The sequence below is a fragment of the Scylla paramamosain genome, chromosome 22, assembly GCF_035594125.1.
Source record: "Scylla paramamosain isolate STU-SP2022 chromosome 22, ASM3559412v1, whole genome shotgun sequence".
Taxonomy (NCBI): domain Eukaryota; kingdom Metazoa; phylum Arthropoda; class Malacostraca; order Decapoda; family Portunidae; genus Scylla; species Scylla paramamosain.
This window is the reverse complement of record NC_087172.1, coordinates 19,734,024-19,754,929: the sequence shown is the minus strand read 5'-3', so window position 1 is coordinate 19,754,929 and position 20,906 is coordinate 19,734,024. Positions and strand designations below refer to the sequence as shown.

The 20,906-nt window shown below is 41.6% G+C and overlaps 1 protein-coding gene across 1 annotated transcript in view; it reads right to left on the bottom strand.

The window, feature by feature from the left end:
- LOC135111748 (somatostatin receptor type 2-like) overlaps positions 1 to 19,905 on the bottom strand; it is a 64,996-nt gene extending 45,091 nt beyond the window's left edge. The window contains exons 1-2 of the transcript XR_010273894.1: positions 19,783 to 19,905; positions 12,484 to 12,550 (exon numbers count right to left, since the gene is read on the bottom strand). The gene's annotated coding sequence lies outside the window, so the exon portion shown is untranslated. The remainder of the gene's footprint in view (positions 1 to 12,483; positions 12,551 to 19,782) is intronic.
- Positions 19,906 to 20,906: the final 1,001 nt, after the last annotated feature.

Here is a 20,906-nt window from a genome sequence, read left to right as displayed (position 1 = left end):
TTTCATTGAGTCTAGCACAAAGCTTTGATTTCCAAACCACCCTCCTACGGCTTCTATCCTTCTCTCTGTAACTTCATCTCAAGTTTCCTTTCTGACCGTTCTATTGCTGCTGTGGTAGACCGTCACTGTTCTCCTAAATCTATCAAAAGTGGTGTTCCTCAGGATTCTGTCCTGTCACCCACTCTCTTCCTATTATTCATCAATGATTTTCTAAACTAAACTTCTTGTCCTATCCACTCCTACGCTGATGATACCACCCTGCACTTTTCCACGTCTTTTCATAAACGTCCAACCCTTCAGAAAGTAAACATATCACGCAGGGAAGCCACAGAACGGATGACTTCTGATCTCTAAAATTTCTGATTGGGGCAGAGCAAACTTGGTATTGTTCAATGCCTCAAAAAATTCAATTTCTCTATCTAACAACTCGACACAACCTTCCAGACAATCATCCACCCTTCTTCACTGACACCCAACTGTCCCCCTCTTCGATATTGAACATACTCGGTCTGGCCTTTTCTAATAATCTAAACTGGAAATTTCACACCTTATCTTTAGCTAAAACAGCTTCTATAAAGTTAGGTGTTCTGAGACGTCTCCGCCAATTTTTCTCACCCCCCCGCCCGCACAGTTGCTAACTTTGTACAAGGGCCTTATGTATGGAGTATGCTTCACATGTCTGGGAGGATTCCACTCATACTGCTCTTCTAGACAGGGTTGAATCAAAAGCTTTTCGTCTCATCAACTCCTCTCCTGTAACTGACTGTCTTCAGCCTCTTTCTCATCGCCGCAATGTTGCATCTCTTGCTATCTTCTACAGCTATTTTCATGCTAACTGCTCTTCTGATCTTGCTAACTGCATGCCTCCCCTCCTCCCACGGCCTCGCTGCACAAGACTCTTCTTTCTCTCACCCTTATTCTGTCCACCTCTCTAATGCAAGAGTTGACCAGTATTCTCAGTCATCCATCCCTTTCTCTGGTAAACTATGGAACCCCCTTCCTGCTTCTGTATTTCCACCTTCCTATGACTTGAATTCCTTCAAGAGGGAGGTTTTAAGACACTTATCCTTCAATTTTTGACTACCACCTCGCACCCTATTCGGGGACCGGCATCTTAGAGGGCTTCTTTTTCATTGGATTCTTGTTGCCCTTGGACGGTGTCCTTCCTACACAAGGAAAAATAAATAAATGGAGGTGTGGCGCAGAAGTGTTTATCCAGACTTCTATGCTTCAGTCTGCCAGTCTCTCCGCCTCCCTACTGCACACGTCCCTCACCAGACTATCCTATGAAACACTTTTGCGCCGCACCTCCATTTCTTTCAAAAAGGCTCTCCGTGTTTGAAGTTACACGGTTTTCTAAATGTGTTTCTACGGTTCTAGTAAAAAAATTAGTAAGATTTCTTCGTTATTAACAGGAGAAACACTCTTGAGAACTCGGCTAATCATCTCTGCGGCCTTTGAAAACAGTTGTGGTGGGAGAGCAGAGCGTTTCAGAATGTGGGCCTGTCACTCATCAGCAAGGCCTGGGCTCTAGCTAACTTTGTTCTCTCGCCCGCATGCAAACAGTGTCCATGAGGTAAACAGATTAGCAAACAGTAAATCACATACGTCTGCAAAAAAAAAAAAAAAAAAAAATAGCAATAAATAACAATAATAATAATAATAAATAATAATAATAATAATAATAACAATAATAAAATGAACAAACAAAATGAGAGAGAGAGAGAGAGAGAGAGAGAGAGAGAGAGAGAGAGAGAGAGAGAGAGAGAGAGAGAGAGAGAGAGAGAGAGAGAGAGAGAGAGAGAAATTCCAAACGTAGCTGCAAAAGACAAGATTTTGAAGATGTTAAGGAAATTTTGACGAGGGAAGGAAAGAAAGTAACGAAAAATAATGGAAGGACAAAACCGTGTGTGTGTGTGTGTGTGTGTGTGTGTGTGTGTGTGTGTGTGTGTGTGTGTGTGTGTGTGTGTGTGTGTGTGTGTGTGTGTGTGTGTGTATGTGCTCTCTCTCTATATTTACTACTGCATCAGGTGTGTCCATGAAGTAATTAACAGAAGCCAGGTAAAATCTCACTATCACGGTGCTGTTGTTTTGTAATGAAATAGAACGAACACACAGCCGGCAGTCTTGTGTTCTCAATTCAAAAGACAAAGAACTGAAATGGAATTCTCTTAAATATGTAAATGCAGACACAGAAACACAAATAAAAGTCACAAAAATCCTCACGTATACCTCACCCTTTTTTAAATATATTTTAGCACTGAAAGAAAAAAGAAGAAAAAATAAAATCATTTTCGTTAGGCAGCATTACCACAACACCAAAAAATCCCTCGTTATATCACTTTTTCCCTATTTTTTCCCTGCAACACTGACATATTGTTCACTCGTTACAAACAAATGTAATATACACACCTGTACTCACCTGTGCTCACCTGTGCTCCATTAATTCAACCTTGACGGCGCAACAGTGATGGATAATTATTACTATTCGCTACATTTTTTTTTATAACTGCGTGTTATTTATTCACTGCACGTTATTCGTTCTATGTCAGTTATTATAAAGTCATTTTTAGTTTCCCAGCATTGCCAATCGTTTCTAGACTGTAGTGGAGGAGGAGGAGGAGGAGGAGGAGGAGGAGGAGGAGGAGGAGGAGGAGGAGGAGGAGGAGGAATACAAAGGAATACAAAGGAAAGCCAAACAGCAACAAACCTTTTGGTCCTTGCAAGGCTGTTTGGTAACTACTTCTAACTAGCTACAGTGAAGAGAGACAGGACAGCATAGCAGAAGGCTCCTCCCCACCCACCACTCCCTCCAGCTTGCGCTGGCATGGAAATAGTTGGGAAAAGTACCATGCAGTATGGAAAAACTGACATGGAAATTTTCATAGGAAAGGATGAAAGGAAGTTCTACTATTCACCCTACGGTGAACTCTATACGCCTATCTGAAAGTTAATACAAGTTATATTAAAACTGTTGAATAAGAGTTTAAATAGTGAATTTAGTAATTATTCGGACAAGAAGAGAGCTTGTTGGGGATTTGCTTTTAAATATTTGTCTATTTTATTTTTGAATGATTCAATAGTATTGTTGTTTACAATTTCGGCAGGAAGTTTATTCCATATATTTACTATACGATTAAAGAAGAAATGTTTGGCCTCGTGGGATTTAAAACGTTTGGGTATAATCTTGAATCCATTATTTCTTGTTAGGTTAGAATGATCAATGGTAAAATAATTATGTGCATCAATGTTACTATATCCTTTGAAAATTTTGAACACTTCAATTAGGTCTCCTCTTATCCTGCGCTTTGTTAAACTAAATAGGTTTAGTTCTTCCAGTCGTTCCTCATACGGCTTATTGCGCAATCTTGGAATCATCTTTGTGACTCTGCGCTGTATCTTTTCTAGTTTTTTCAATGTCTTTTTTGTAGTATGGTGACCAGAACTGTACACAGTATTCTAGATGAGGGCGCACCAGTGAGTTATATAAGGCAAGTATAACCTTTTCTGATTTAAATTCAAAGGTTCTTCCAATGAACCCTACTAATTTATTTGCCGTCTTTACTGTTTCTGTGCAGTGTTGACTCGGCTTTAGGTCGTTTGACACAACGACACCAAGATCTTTTTCTTTATCAGCACTTGACAGTGGCATGTTATTCATTACATATCTCGCCTGAACATTATTGCTTCCGATATGTAGAATTTTGCACTTTTCTATATTGAATCTCATCTGCCATTTTTCTGCCCAGCTTGTTAGTTTATTGAGGTCACACTGCAGTTCCTGCCATTGTGACACAGACGTAACTCTACTTGTTATTTTGGTGTCGTCTGCAAATTTACTTATTTTGCAGTTTATCCCTTCATCAATATCATTTATGTACATTATGAAGAGTACTGGTCCTAATACAGAGCCTTGAGGAACGCCGCTATTTACCTTATGCCACTCTGACTCTTTCCCATTTATTACAACACGCTGTTTTCTGTCAGAGAGCCAGTCTCTCAGCCATTTCAGGGTGTTTCCGGCAATGCCGTGAGCTTTTACTTTGCTGATGAGTCTCTTATGGGGAACAGTGTCGAAAGCTTTCTGGAAATCAAGGTAGATAATATCAACAGCTTTTGTCTCGTCATACGAGTTAAATACTTCATAAAAGAAGTCTAGTAAGTTTGTTAAGCAGGAGCGCTTGGTTCTGAAACCGTGTTGCGAATCCTTTATGATTTTATTTTCTTCTAAATATTTAACAATTTTATCTCTAATTATTGTTTCCATCAGCTTACACACTACTGAAGTGAGACTGATCGGCCTGTAATTGGCTGGGAGAGATTTATTTCCTTTTTTAAAGATTGGCGTGACATTTGCTAGTTTCCATTCGTGGGGAACTTTACCCGCTAGCAAAGTTTTATTGAATAAAATTGTAAGCGGTTTCACGAGCTCATTTCTTGCTTCTTTAAGAAGCCTGGGTGATATCTTGTCTGGCCCGGGTGTTTTGTTTACGTTCATGCTCTTTGTGACTGAGAGGATTTCACTTTCTGTGATGGTGAAGTCTGGCAGCGTGGTGCCTCGTGACTGAGGCGTGAGGGGTCGGCAGACTGCCCTGAACATCCTCAGTCGTGAAGACGGTTGAGAAGTACTCGTTCAGGGTATTCGCCATGTCTGTTTCGCTTGTTATTTGTTTACCATTTTCTGTTATCAATGGACCAATCGTTGATGTTACGACCCTTTTTGCTTTTACATAACTGTAAAATTCTTTTGGGTTCGTTTTACATGAGTTCGCGATCTGAGCTTCGATAGATTTTTTGCTGCATTTGATCAGCTTTTTAGTTTTTCTACGTAATCTGTCATGCTCTAGTTTATCATCATTATTTTGTGTTAGTATGTATTTGTGGTACGCATTTTTCTTAGCCAGAAGGCAGCATCTAATTTCATTGTTCCACCATTTCGGTTTGGTGTTTTTTACCTTCCGTCTGTTTCGTTGCGGTACACACAAAAACGTAGTTTCATTTAACTTTTTAGCAAAGACTTCCCATGTGTTGTTTATGTCTGGTGTTTCCAGCAGTTCATTCCAGTCTATGGATGCAAGCTGCATGCGAAGTCTCTCAAAGTTAGCACGCCGATAGTCTGGCACTTTTTCTTTACTTTCGCTTACTTTAGCTTTGTCAAAATTTATGGTGAAAAGTAAGCTACGATGATCGCTGGAACTCAGTTCTGGTCCAATTTTTAGGTCTTTTACTGACTCTTCACCAGTTGTTAAAACAATATCTAGGATATTGTTACCTCTCGTCGGATGCATGACGTGCTGGTGGAGGGAGCTTTCAAGGATACTCCCGTAGAGATGCTGGCCTGCGTGAGCCGTCAGTGGTTCACCCCACCTCGTGACTGGAAGATTAAAGTCCCCCATAGGAGGAGGAGGAGGAGGAGGAGGAGGAGGAGGAGGAGGGGGAGGAATACAAAGGAATACAAATGAAAGTCAAACAGCAATAGACCTTTTAGTCCTTGCAAGGCTGTTTGGTAACTACTTCTGACTAGCTACAGGGAAGAGAGACAGGACAGCATAGCAGAAGGCTCCTCCCCACCCACCACTGCCTCCAGCTTGCGCTGGCATGGAAATAGTTGGGACAAGTACCATGCAGTATGGAAAAATTGACATGGAATTTTCATAGAAAAGGATGAAAGGAAGTTCTACTATTCACCCTATGGTGAACTCTATACGCCTATCTGAAAGTTAATGCAATTCATAATAAAACTAGTGTCTGTAAAGTAAGTTTATTAGTGAATTTAGTAATTATTCGGACAAGAAGAGAGCTTGTTGGAGATTTGCTTTTAAATATTTGTCTATTTTATTTTTGAATGATTCAATAGTATTGCTGTTCACAATTTCTGCAGGAAGTTTATTCCATATATTTACTATACGATTAAAGAAAAAAATGTTTGGCCTCATGGGATTTAAAACGTTTGGGTATAATCTTGAATCCATTATTTCTTGTTAGGTTAGAATGGTCAATGGTAAAATATTTATGTGCATCAATGTTACTATATCCTTTGAAAATTTTGAACACTTCAATTAGGTCTCCCCTTACCCTGCGCTTTGTTAAACTAAATAGGTTTAGTTCTTTCAGTTGTTCCTCATACGGCTTATTGCGCAATAGGAGGAGGAGGAGAAGGAGGAGGAGAAGGAGGAGGAAGAACAAGGACACGAAGAAGAAAGACAAGGAGGACGAGGACGACGAGAATAAAAATAAGAAAGATAATTTTCAGAAGTAAAATTAAAAAGGGGGAGGAGAAGGAAAAAAATAACGTAGATTAACAACAAGAACAAGAATAAGAAAAGGATAAAGATTACATGAAAGAAAAGAAAAAATCAAATAAATACGAAAGATTTACTTATTTTACTTATTTTCAAGGAACGATAAGAAGTGGAGAAACGGGAGGCGAAGGAAGAGACACGGATATGACGGAGGGAACATGACGATGATGATGGAATGGGTGAGAATCTGACAAGTTTCAACACGCCGCGGTAAGGAGGTCAGATGGTGCCGAGGGACGCGTGAGGTGAAGAGGGGGAGCGGGAGAGGAGGGGAGTGGGAGAGGGAAACGAGGAGAGTGGAAGTGGGGAGGGAGAAAGGAAGGGGAAATTGAAAAGATGTGGAGTGTGTGGAGAGATGCGACAAAAAATGAGAGAGAGAGAGAGAGAGAGAGAGAGAGAGAGAGAGAGAGAGAGAGAGAGAGAGAGAGAGAGAGAGAGAGAGAGAGAGAGAGAGAGAGAGAGAGAGAGAGAGAGAGAGAGAGAGATTCAGGATATTCAAGGCCATCCTGCGGCACAACATGTGGCCACGATTGTGGAAGGCCAGCCTCGTCGTCCTTGTGCATAAGGGCAGCAGGTCTGAGGCAGCAAACTACTGTGTCTAGTCTGTGGCGGGCAAGGTACTGGAGGGCATCATTTCAAGGCGTCTCACCGTCCACCTGGACAGCCAGCACCTCATCAGCGGTAGAGAATTTCAGGAAGGGACGCTCGGACGCGGACCTCAACTTGCTTCTGACCAGCGACTGGAGCTATTTTGGGGCTGGACATCGCCTTCGACCGCGAGTGGCACGCTACTAGAGAGGCTGCGCGCCGCGGGTGCAGACGGGGCCCTGCTGGAGCTGCTACGCGACTATCTGCAGGAGCGGCACATGGTGCATAACGGGCAGCACTCGTCCCCGAAGCATATTACAGCCAGCGTACCACAGGACAGCGTGTTGGGTCTGCTGCTGTGCAACGTTTATATTAACGACCCGCTGAGCTTCGTCCACAGCGCCTTGTGCAGCAATTTTCTAGCCTCAAACATGTGCCCTGACGACCTGAGTCTTGCCGCGTGTGGGCTCAGAACTTTAAATTGTTCGCGCATAGTCTGGCTCAGAGTGGTGCACGACAGTGACAAGTGCTGGTGCATTTACTATATAGTGTATATTTAAGGTTAGGTTTTAAGATAGGGGATACTCACACTACCTCCTTTAACCTGCAAAAACTTTTTTTCTTCCCTTATAAATAGCCATATACCTTTAAATGTATTGAGAGAGAGAGAGAGAGAGAGAGAGAGAGAGAGAGAGAGAGAGAGAGAGAGAGAGAGAGAGAGAGAGAGAGAGCGTGCATGAGAATTTAACGAGACAGACAGACAGACAGACAGACAGACACACACACACACACACACACACACACACACACACACACACACACACACACACACACACACACACACACACAATAAAAGTCTGAAGTAGTGTGAAAGTTTCCCAATTGTGGGAAAATTTTAGCTAGAGACAAGCCTGACTCTCTCTCTCTCTCTCTCTCTCTCTCTCTCTCTCTCTCTCTCTCTCTCTCTCTCTCTCTCTCTCTCTCTCTCTCTCTCTCTCTCTCTCGGGTCGGTAAAAAAAAAAAAAAAGAGAAAAGGAAAAAAAATGAAATTAATATGAGAAAGAAAGAAATAAGTCTATTTAGAGTTACGCGCACCTGGGCAGGGACAGGTAACAGGTTAATGAGTTAATTAGCACACCTGAGACACTCACCTCTTTGTCACCATCAGTCACCTGTAGTAAGCCTCGCCTCACCTTTCTCTTCCTACTGATGATACTATCTTCCGCAACAACAACAACAACAACAAACAACAACTACTACTACTACTACCACTACTACTACTTTTACCACAATTTTTTTTTTCATTAACTATGTGTTTCCTTTTCTTTCCTCCCTGCAAATGACACTATTCTATTACAACAACAACAACAACAACAACAACAACAACAACAACAACAACAACAACAACAACAACAACAACAACAACAACAACAACAACAACAACAACAACAACAACAACAACAACAACAACAACAACAACAACAACAACAACAACAACAACAACAACAACAACAACAACAACAACAACAACAACAACAACAACAACAACAACAACAACAACAACAACAACAACAACAACAACAACAACAACAACAACAACAACAACAACAACCACTACTACTACTACTACTACTACTACTACTACTACTACTAATAATAATAATAATAATAATAATAATAGTAATAATATTTCTTTTCATGAACCACGTCTTTCCTTTCCTTTCTTTTTTCTCCAGCAAATACTCAGCAACAATGACAACAACATTCATTGATACTACTACTCTCACTACTACTATTATTGCCACCAAAACTATTTTTTTCCATTCACCGCGTCTTTCCTTTCTGTTCTCAGGCGTAAAAGGAGAAACAACACAACCACTAACACTGATTAGCCTCACCAACCCTCGTCTCTTCTTTTCATTCTTTTCTTTTCCTCCAACTACTTTCCCTCGTCTTGTTCTACTTTTCCTCCCTTCCTCCCTGACCCCCAAACAACTAACGTAGTCCTCCCCTCAAAAAAAAAAAAAAATTGATATTTCCTCTTGTTTTATCTCTCCCAATCTACTGTTTCGCTTGTGCTACTCCTCCTCCTCTTCCTCCTTCACCTCTTCTTCCTAATCCCTCTTTCTAAAAATACTATTCCAGTTTGTTTCTTAACTTTTCGTTTTTTTTTCTTCTTCCTTCTCTTCTCAGAGTAACATTCATCTCATCTTTCTTTCTTCTCCGAATATTCTTCTTTCTTCTCCGAATACTCTTCTTCTTCCTGCCTTTCCAACATCTCCTCCTCCTCCTCCTCCTCCTCCTCCTCCTCCTCATTCATAAATCGTAAACAGTAATTATATTGAATCATTTAAAAATAAAATAGACAAATACTTAAAAGGTAATCCCCAACAAGCTCTCTTCTTGTCCGAATAATTATTAGTAAAACTTACAGACAACCGATTTTATTAATATTTTTTCTTAATTTTCAGACAGGCGTATAAAGTTCACCTTAGGATGAAAGCAGAACTTCCTTTCATCCTTTCCTATGAAATTCCTTGTCAGTTTTTCCATACTGCATGGCACTTTTCCCAACTATTTCCATGCCAGCGCAAGCTGGAGGGAGTGGTGGGTGGGGAGGAGCCTTCTGCAGTGCTGTCCTGTCTCTCTTCCCTGTAGCTGGTTACAGGTCGTTACCAAACAGCCTTGCAAGGACCAAAAGGTCTGTTGCTGTTTGGCTTTCCTCCTCCTCCTCCTCCTTCTCCTCCTCTTTAGTAATTTAAAAAACGGACCGGTATTCAACACAAGTGACCACCGGGATTACGTTCAGTATTGATATCAATAAATGTACAGTAAAAGAAAGTAGAGAAAAGGTACCCGAGTATTCAAGGACAAATTTTAACAAATTAAGAAAAATTCTGGCCAACTGTGACTGGAGTGTAATCTTAGAAAGTATTAACATTAACGTAGCATGGAAAACATTCACTTCAAAACTTAACAAAGCTCTTGAAAAATCTGTTCCACTGAAATATAAGCGAATAATCGTTAACAAAGAATCCAGATAGTGGAACGCAGTCATCAAAGCAGCTTCTCAGTCCAAAAAACGCGCATATCACAAATACAAACTGGTTAAAAACAACAAAGACAAAGGAGAACAAGATCGATTGCGGCGTCATTGTAAGAAACTTTTAAGAGACAATAAGAGAGGCTTTTTAACTTCACATTGCTAATCCATCTAAAACAAATCCCAAGGAATTCTTCAGCTACATTAGAAAGTAGTAGTACTAACTTATACAACTGGCCCTTTTGTCTTGAAAAATGGCAAACACACTGTCAACGAGATCCAAATGGCTGAGGATTTAAACGACTACTTTGCATCCACATTCACTGGAGAAAAACATTCTGAACATCTACCACCCACTCACACCCTAAATAACAATGTATTGTTGACCATTTGTACTTTCCAGGAAAAAGAAATTTTAGACGCGATTAATAAAATCAAAATAAACAAAAGACCAAGACCAAACAAAATTTCCCCGCGAATTTTGAAGGTGGCTGAAAACGAGCTTGTTAAGCCTCTACCAATACTATTCAACAAATCATTAAACACTCGTCAAAACCCAGATGAATGGAAACTAGCTAATGTTACACCTATCTTTAAAAAAGGTGATAAATCTCAACCTCATAATTACCGTCCCATAAGTCTCACATCTGTTGTGGGTAAGCTTATGGAATCAATGATATGGGATAAAACAGCAGAATTCCTGGAAAGTAACCACATCATAAAGGCCACTCAACATGGATTTAGAAATAAACGTTCATGTTTAACGAATTTACTGGGCTTTTTTCACGACGTGTGTAATATGTACGATAATACCAGGCCAATAGATATAGTTTATTTTGATTTCCAGAAAGCATTTGATAAAGATAAGCGCCTCCTGCACAGAGTAAAAGCTCGCGGCACATGAGGTGACCTCACCGCGTGAATAGAGGATTGGTTGACACACCGCAAACAGCGAGTAGTAATTAACGGTAATTCTTCAAGTTGGGTCTGTGTGAGTAGTGACGTTCCTCAAGGATCAGTCTTAGGGCCGATCCTCTTCACAATATACTCGTACATCAGTGACACTGACGAAGGGATCACAAGTAAAGTGTCAAAATTCGCAGATGACACAAAGATTGCTGACAAGGCTGACTCACCAAACCAACGTGAATTTTTTTTGCAAAATGACAGACACTCACTGAATGATCTCATAAGTGGCTTATGAACTTTAATTTTGATAAACGCCACGTATTACACATCGAAAATAACAACCCGCAAGATAAATATAAAATGGGCATCACTCCCATCAACAGTGTGGATGCTAAAAAAGATCTGCGAGTGTAAGTGTCAACAAACCTTAAAAACCAAGCAAACATTTTTGCACTGAAGTCGCTAAAATTGCCAATAAATTAATAGGCTTCATAGGAAGATTTTTTACCTTCAAATATGAGAAAATCACTTTAGCTTTGTACAACTCACTCATACGTCCTCATCTGGAATACAACGTATAGTTTTGGTCACCCTACTACAAAAAGGATATTGGAAAAAATACAACAGAGTAACAAAAATTTTTCCAATTCTTCGCAACAAACCCTGCGAGGAACGCCTTCAGGAACTAACTCTGTTCTCCTTATCAAAGCGCAGACCAAGAGGGGACCTGGTATTACTTTACAATATTGTTAAGGGTTTCACAAATATGAGTCCTGAACTCTTCCTAACACTCAACCAGTCTAATGTTACAAGAAACAATGGCTTCAAATTAAAAGGTAAGCGATTTTAAACAAATGAAGCCAAACACATTTTCTTTAATCGCGTCATAAATATCTGGAATTGTTTTCCATCGTGTCATTACCTCAAAAACTGTGGATTAATTTAAAACCCGTCTTGACAAGCATCTAGAGACTAATCCCCGGTTGTCATTGTTCATGTGTGAATAACTAACACGTTCACTCTGTACTGTCTGTCATCTGATGAGATTATGTTTCACCAAGGAAGGAAAACAATTATTATGTAACAAAGATTAAAGATTAAAGGGACCTTGGCGATGGCTTGTTCCTCGGCGACTTATTGCTGACCCCATCACAGTAATGGTAAAAGGAATCGAGCCCTTGCAGAGCAACTCTCCCATCACTATAGTCATCTAGTTAAATGTATCCCAGTGAATCAAAACTTTAAAGAGGAAGCGCCTCATCAAATGACACAAATGTTAGAATTGTATGTAGATTGTAGAAGTAGACCTCATCTCTCTTACTTTCCTCTCAAATTCCAAGTTGTTTTTCTAAACATGGAGCATGTTGGGTTGGGAAGGAGCCTTCTCCTGTGTTATCCTGTCTTTCCCACTAATAGTCAGAGTAGAATAGTTAGCCAAACAGCCTTGTAAGGACCTCAAGGTCTGTTATTGTTAGGATTTCCTTTGTATTCCTCCACCTCCAACGCCATCCTTTCCTCCACAATCACCATCACATTCTCCTCCTCCTTCTCTTCCACAATACCCCACCACCACCACCAACACCTCCTCCTCCTCTTCCTCCTCCACCACCTACACCAGCACTTAATCTTCCCCTACCTTACCTTTACCATCAAGAGGAAAACTGAAGGTAAGACAGCTTCCGAGGATCTTGTGACTCACTCCTAAGCACTGAAAGGATACATAATACGTAAGTAAACACAGACACAAACATAAATAATAAGTTACATTTCGTACATAAAATTCCCAACAACAAAATAAATAAACGGATAAGAAGATAGACATACATAAATAGTTAATTAGATAAATAAATAAATAAATATAGATTATAATTGTTTTACTCTATACATAAAATTCCCGTAAACAAAAAGTAAATACAGATAGATAAATAAGTAGATATAATAATCATTCTACTTCTTATAACACAAAAATATATACAGATAGACAGACGTATAGATAGAGAGATGTATAGATATAGATACAGACAGATAGACAGCTAGATAGACAGCTAGATAGATATAAAGATTGATATATACATAGCAGAAAGATAGATAAATAAATACATAAATAAAATAAACAAACAATCGTAACATTTCATTTACAGTACACTTCCTCCATCAAAGAATTAATGAATGAATAAAATAATTAAGTAACTGAATAAATAAATAAATAAACAAATCACAAACACACACATAAACATGACTAAATTAATTATGCTAAACAAGACTAATTGTTCCCCGAGCGACGTTTAAGTTAATATTCCCACAGAGAATTTTAATAAATCATCGCAGAGAATTAGGGGAGGCAAATTAATGTGGCTTTCTCTCTCTCTCTCTCTCTCTCTCTCTCTCTCTCTCTCTCTCTCTCTCTCTCTCTCTCTCTCTCTCTCTCTCTCTCTCCCTCTTTTTCCCCTCACCCACCTTTTCCCTCTCTCCATCCCTCACGTTAAAGAGGAAACAAAACCCAAGGGAGGAGGAAATAGAGAAGTTTCCTCCGCCATGCAAATCAGGAAATTCAATCAATCAGATCCAGAAAAGGTAAAAAAAAAAACACTCGCAATGAAAGTTTCCTGAAAATCAAACACAGGAGGAAAAAATGTAAGGGAAAATTTATTGGTATGGATTTTTTCTTTTCTTTTTTAATACTTTTATACTTTTTATTTCCATGAAGTGTTAGTAAAGTCACTCACTCGTTTTTTCATCGATTTGAGAGAGAGAGAGAGAGAGAGAGAGAGAGAGAGAGAGAGAGAGAGAGAGAGAGAGAGAGAGAGAGAGAGAGAGAGAGAGAGAGAGAGAGAGAGAGAGAGAGAGAGAGAGAGAGAGAGAGAGGCTTGGGAATGACACAAAGCTTAACATATCCGACGTGTGTGTGTGTGTGTGTGTGTGTGTGTGTGTGTGTGTGTGTGTGTGTGTGTACTCGAAAGTATCATGTGGCCGGAAAAAAAGAGAGGAAAAACGTCAGACAAGATATACATACTCGTACATACATACATTCATACTTACATGTACATACCTGCATAGACATACGAACAGACGGGCAGACAGACAGACAGACAGACAGACAGACAGACAGACAGACAGACAGACAGACAGACAGACAGACAAAGAGGGAGGAAAACGATGCATAAGGGGGGGGAGAGAGAGAGAGAGAGAGAGAGAGAGAGAGAGAGAGAGAGAGAGAGAGAGAGAGAGAGAGAGAGAGAGAGAGAGAGAGAGAGAGAGAGAGAGAGAGAGATTCAAACTTTTATTCACAAGTGCTTTATAAATCAAAATACAAGTATAGCAATTGTGAAAAGACGTATCAACCATGGCCGTCTTATCACATGGTAAAAAAAACGAATTATACATATACAGTCTGCATAGCAACTTAAAAGTTCGTGGTACAGAATTGTGGATGGTCAATGAGTGTTTCGTGTAGAATGTTTTGTGAAATGTATGGCAAGGTAAAAATAATAATAACAATAATAAACGGTTTATTATTTAGGCAGTTGACAAACTGAAAATGTACATAGGGGATGGAGAAAAACTTAACATTAATCCTAAAGGTAAGTCTAATCTAGGAGGGAAATACTATTGATTGATGGCTCGCACCATGGTGGGAATCGCACTGAGTCTGTACCGGTCCGTGCGCGGCGCCTTCAGGGGCGTTATTTTGTTGTGGTGTCTGGTGGCACGGACCGGGCGAGGCGCGTCGGGCGGCAGCATGTTTCTGAGACGCGGATGATGCAGTAGTCCCTTCCCAAACTTCTCCAGAGCCTCTCGGTGCCTGGTGGATATTCTGGACAGACTCAGGGTGGTCAGGGCTTCTTCATAGGTGGTGTATGCAGGGCCAAGGATGACCCTGCACGCCCTTTTCTGCACACTCTCTAGCTGTAGCTGTTGAGTGTGTGTGAGGGAGGAGGACCACGCTGGGGAGGCGTACACGAGTTTGGGGAGGAGTGTGTAGTTTGGGGTGTGAGAGTGTAGGTGTATGCACTGGACACTGTTCCCGCAGGCGACGTACTCGCACGCAATCGCGCAGGTAATTTCTAGTTTGTGCTGGTCTCTTGCACCGCAAAGGCGGCACTGTCGCTGTTCGTTTGTTGTGGCGATGCCGATTCCCCACGCATACGGGCAGCCCAGGCGCATACGTGACCTCACCACCGCACCGCCTTGACATTGGCTGGCGAGGCAGGTGGTTGGTAGCCGCTGTCACCTCACCAAGCCATTGGGTGCTGACACTGAGACTTGCTGGCCTGCCTGCACCCCCTCTTGCCTGCTCACCTCCGCCTGATGGCGGAGCGCTTGAATTGCTGCAGGGTTCACGGGATGACAAGACCCACAACTGGCTCCTGTGTCCCTGCTTGGCTAGTGTGTCAGCCCTGACGTTCCGCTATGCCCACAAGTTAGGGAATCCATTTCAGTGACAGTTCTCCCCATGTCCTGTTGGACCCGGGCAGCCGCGTGGATGAAGAGCGTCAGGTGTGTGCTGGCTGTGTGTCTTGTGTGGAGGGAATGGATGGCTGCCATGGAGAACATTAAGGTAGTGATAGGCATGGGCTTGCTGGAGGGCCATGTAGATAGCAGCCAGGTCGGTTTGCGTGGACGACGCATACGGGAGCAGTTTCCCATTGTGGTGGCAGCGGTAGTGGGGAAGCGGTCCCTCCCCTTGGCTAAGCACATAATCGCCGCCCCGCACCGTCGTCCCTCACGCTGGTTTGCCGAGCCGTCAGTGTAATACTCGACTGGTTGTCGGTCCCAGGTGTCATGGATGGTCTAAAGGCCTTGTTGTCGCAGCTCAGCCGTCAAGCTGTCCTGCTGCCTGTGTCTTGGAGGATGCATCGAGGCTTTCAAGGGGTGGGGCTTCCATGGCGGGGTGCAGTGGCCCAGCCTGCACCAGGTGTGACGGCTGCGGTCAATTCCTCCCAGGCGATGTCAAGGTCGCAGAGGCTGCTTGTTGCTTGGGTGACCCACTCCTCTTGTCCTGTCTGCCCTGCTTCGTGGCGATGGAGGGTTGTGAGGCCATGATCAAGATGGTCACTCGTCATGGTTGTTTTAATGGTGCGTGTTGCCACCATATATTTGACTCGCTCTGCCAGAGTTGGCATGTGTGTTTCAGCTCATATTTTTTTGTTTTCGTGCACTTGGGATCGACAAGGACTGTCTTCAGGGCGTCATTTTGTATGGTCTCCAGGGCTTTGGTGTCGCCGCTTGTCATGGTGATGAGAACTGGGCTGGCATAATTGATTAGGGCCTTGTAGGCCACTGTAGGCGCAGAGGAGCACTGCACCTGACACCCCCATGCCTCGCCACGACAACGCCCTGATGACTCTGTTACGGGCGCGACACTTCTCCCTTAGGTGCTGCACCTCGGCCTTGCTGCTACCGTTCCTGGCCACGACAACGCCGAGATAGCGATGGGTAGCCCTTCACCCTGGAGTTGGAGTGAAGTGAAGTGTGGCGGGTCTTCGCCACTGCTTTCGTCTTGGAAAGGGATGTACTTAGTTGTTAGAAGATCCAGTGATTCTTGCATAGTGTTGATGGAGTTCTTGCCGGTGGTTTGTAAGACTACGTCGTCCGCGTATCTTATATGTTGAGTGCCATCAGGGCAGGGAAGCTTAGCCAGGACATTCAGTGAGAGAGAGAGAGAGAGAGAGAGAGAGAGAGAGAGAGAGAGAGAGAGAGAGAGAGAGAGAGAGAGAGAGAGAGAGAGAGAGAGAGAGAGAGAGAGAGAGAGAGAGAGAGAGAGTGGGGGGAGCAGTTTCCCATTCAAAAGCAGAGATAATAAAAAACAATATAGCAAGGACACTTTTTCTGCACAAACCTCCCGAGGACAATTAAAGCAACACAGAAAACGAGAATACAAAGAAATACATCTCGCTGAGGAGGGACTCGCGTATAAAAAAAGGAAAGAAAAAGAAAAGAGCACTACTACGATTAAAAGAGCGAACAAAAAAACAAAAGAAGGAAAAAGATAAAAATAGCGTACCAGGTTCCCTTGAGAGTTAAATTAGCCAAGTTACCCATCATAAAAAGGAAAAAAACGGGGGAAAAGAAGAAAATGGAAATAGTCTGACCCAATGCACACCTAATGACACATCCTGACACAATACAACCTGACACAACACACCTGGCTTCTGAGGCAACATTACAGCAGGTTTCTAAATCAATGTTATCTTAAGGCTACCTGGAATACGACTGGAACATGACTGGAACAACGGCTGGAATACGAATGGAATACAAATGGAACACAACTGGAATATGACGAACACGACTGGAATGTGACTGGAACACGACAGGAATATGACTGGAATACTACAGGAATATGACTGGAACACGACAGGAATATGACTGGAACACGACAGGAATATGACTGGAACACGACAGGAATAGGACTGGAACACGACAGGAATATGACTGGAACATGACAGGAATATGACTGGAACATGACAGGAATATGACTGGAAAGCGACTGGAATATGACTGGAACAACTGGAACACTACTGGAATGCGACTGGAACACGACTGGAATACAAATGGAATATGACTGGAACACGACTGAAATATGACTGGAACACGACTGGAATATGGCTGGAACACGACTGGAATATGACTTGAACACGACTGAAATGACTTGAACACGACTGAAATGACTGGAACGACTGGATTATGACTGGAACACGACTGAAATGACTGGAAGTACTGGAACACGACTGGAACACGACTGGAACATGACTGGAAAACGACTGGAATATGACTGGAACACGACCGGTACACGACTGGAACACGACTGAAACGACTGGAACACGACTGGAACACGAGTGGAATATGACTGGAATATGACTGGAACACGACTGGAACATGACTGGAACACGACCGGTACACGACTGGAATATGACTGGAACACGACTGGAAAATAACTGGAACACGACTGGAATATGACAGGCATAAGACTGGAATATTGGAATACCGACGAGAAAAATAGAGCGCAAACCAGACCACTATGATAAAGCTGAAAAAAAAAATTCACCACTCACGACTAAACAACTAATAACGAGAGGCAATCTACCATTCTGAATAAAGTCTAGAATTAATACAGAGTGACTAACAATACAAAAAAAAAAAAGGAAAAGAATGAAAATAAAAAGCATTAAAGAAACACGATCGTCCGCAGTATATGAGGGGAAGACAAAAGGTTTACGCAGTGAAACACAACCCAACAAACATAATTGGCAGTGTGGGAGGAAAGGGACACTAGATATTGGACACGAGGGCAGATCTATCCAAGCTAACCAGTATTCTCAAACTTCCATTCATTTTACCGGTAAACTCTGAAACTCCCTGCCTGCTTCTGTATTTCCTTCTGTCCTCGATTTGAACTGTCTCGAGAAGGTTTTAAGACATCGAGATATGGATAGCTTTTGTGACCACTCTGGCCACGTACCTTTAATGAACATTTTTTTATAGCCTTATGTTGCGTGAGTCCCTTCCTACATAAAAAAAACACGAATATCCATGACAGACAACATAAGACGAAAATACTTTAGATTATCACTACCTTAAATAACTGACAGTAGAAGGAAAAGCCTAAGGCAAGGTAGAGTAGTCAATCAAAACACGATTTTTCAAGACAGACGAAACGACGACAAAATTCCTTGGATCATCACTTCCTTACGTAACTGGTGGGAGGAAAAAACAGGGTGATGTGGAGCTGCCAATCAAAACACTATTTTCTGAGCACACAAACGAAAGCCAGAATTACGCACATCTCTCACCTCGCACACCTGGAAGCTTGGATTACCTTTACACTGCACGACAACTAGCAACAAGAGGAAAAAAACACTGGGAGAGGTTGAGATGTTAATCAAAACATGTATATATTTCTTTTTTTCTAAGTAGACAAACGAGGGCCTAGAGGTTTATATATATATATATCTTACCTGCACATCTGACACCGTGAATCACCATTACCTTACATTATAATTGCTGCTATTAGAGGAATAACAATGGAAGAGGTGGAATAGCCAATCAAAACACGATTTTTCAGAGCATATAAGCGAGGGCTGGCAGGTTTGTATCTCTGTCTTGCACATATAGAAAACCATTAGCTTACATAAAAATATCAGCTCATATAATTGGTAGTGTAGAAAGAACAATATCTGGAGTGGTAAAACTGTCAATCAAAACACGATTTTTCAGACCATACAAACGAAAGAAAGTGAATATCTTATCTCTCATACGTAGCGAACCATTACCTTACATAAAAAAAAAATCTTTACTCATATAACTGAAGAGTTGAACAGCCAATCAGAACACGATTTCTCAGAGCATATACTCGAACGCTAAGTGTGTTACATCCCTTACCCCGCACATCTGGCAGCGTGGACTAGCATCGCTTCACATTATAACTGGTGTTGTTAAAAGAATAACACAAAACGAGGTGGAACAGTCTATCAAAACACAATTTTTCAAAGCATACAAACGAAAGAGACTTGTGGGAGACGGGAGCGGCAACACACACACAAACTGTCTTAAAAACCTATAATAAGAGCAAAAAGGAAAGTTTTTATCTCTTATCTCGCGCATGTAGATTCAAATTACCTTACATAAAAAATAAATACAATAAAAAAAACTGCGCATATAATTGGTAATGGAGAAGGAATAACACTTGTAGAGGTGAAAACAGTCAATCAAAACACGAAAGAAACATTTTCTATCTCGCACCTGTAGATTCAAATCAGCTTAATTGGTAATGTAGAATGAAAAACAAATTACGAGTAAAACAAGACTTCTCAGAGGAAACGAAAGGTTTCTATTTATATCTTACCGGCACATCTGGGTCACCATTAGCTTGCAGTAGTGAGTGGGAAAACACTGAGCAAGGTGGAAGAAGGACAGAAGAATTATAAACTTTACTTCTCTCACCTCACACATCTGGCAGCGAGGCAGGACAAGGCAGGAGGGACGGCGGCAGGCCATACAATAAAGCAGGTCAAGACGGTACAGGCTGCAGTGTCTAGCGAGGGCCGTGGCCTGACTGAATAGACGGTGAAGTGAGTGTGTGGAGTTTCGGGTCACGAGTCGAGGCTTCACATAACCCGCTCGAAGCACTTAAATAATGAACCAGTGAACCTTTTTTTAATGCTCTATTGTGATTCTACATTCACACAGCAGTTTACAATAAATTTTATACAGATTAGTAACTGGATATATATATATATATATATATATATATATATATATATATATATATATATATATATATATATATATATATATATATATATATATATGAAAGGATGTACATAAAAAGTTAAACAAGAAAGGAAAGGAGAGACGGAAAGGGATTAACAAATACATGAAGGAAAACACGATGAAAAGTGAAAAGGAGACACAAAAAAAGGACACAGAAAGGAACATTCTTATGAACGAGAGAACCAATGAATCTCAAGTTGATAGGGCAGGAAAACGGGGGAAAAAACATGGAGGAAGAAGAAAAAGGGTGGGGCGTCAACCTTACAAAACAGCTTCTAACCTAATTACGAGTCTTCTTCTTCCTCCTCCTCCTCCTCCTCCTCCTCCTCCTCCTTCTCAGCCACTGTCTCAAAAAAAAGGTTTCATTAAGGGGAGATATCTTGAGAGGCTCACCACACGAGAGGTCACCTATAATATAATGCCTCGTCTCTCTCTCTCTCTCTCTCTCTCTCTCTCTCTCTCTCTCTCTCTCTCTCTCTCTCTCTCTCTCGTCTATCTTTTTTTCTCCAATCTTCTTTTCTTTCTTCACTATCCTTTCTTTCTTTTTATTCATTCTTATTCTTCCTGCGTTCCTTCATTCAATCCTTAAATGTTGCCTTGGAGCTTAGAGAGAGAGATTCTCTCTCTCTCTCTCTCTCTCTCTCTCTCTCTCTCTCTCTCTCTCTCTCTCTCTCTCTCTCTCTCTAGGCCGTCAACCCTCAGGAGTTAGGAAAGATTAAGAGCTTCCACGTATACTGAATGTCTGCTTGGTGGTGGTGGTGGTGGTGGTGGTGGTGTAGCGCGCCACCACGACT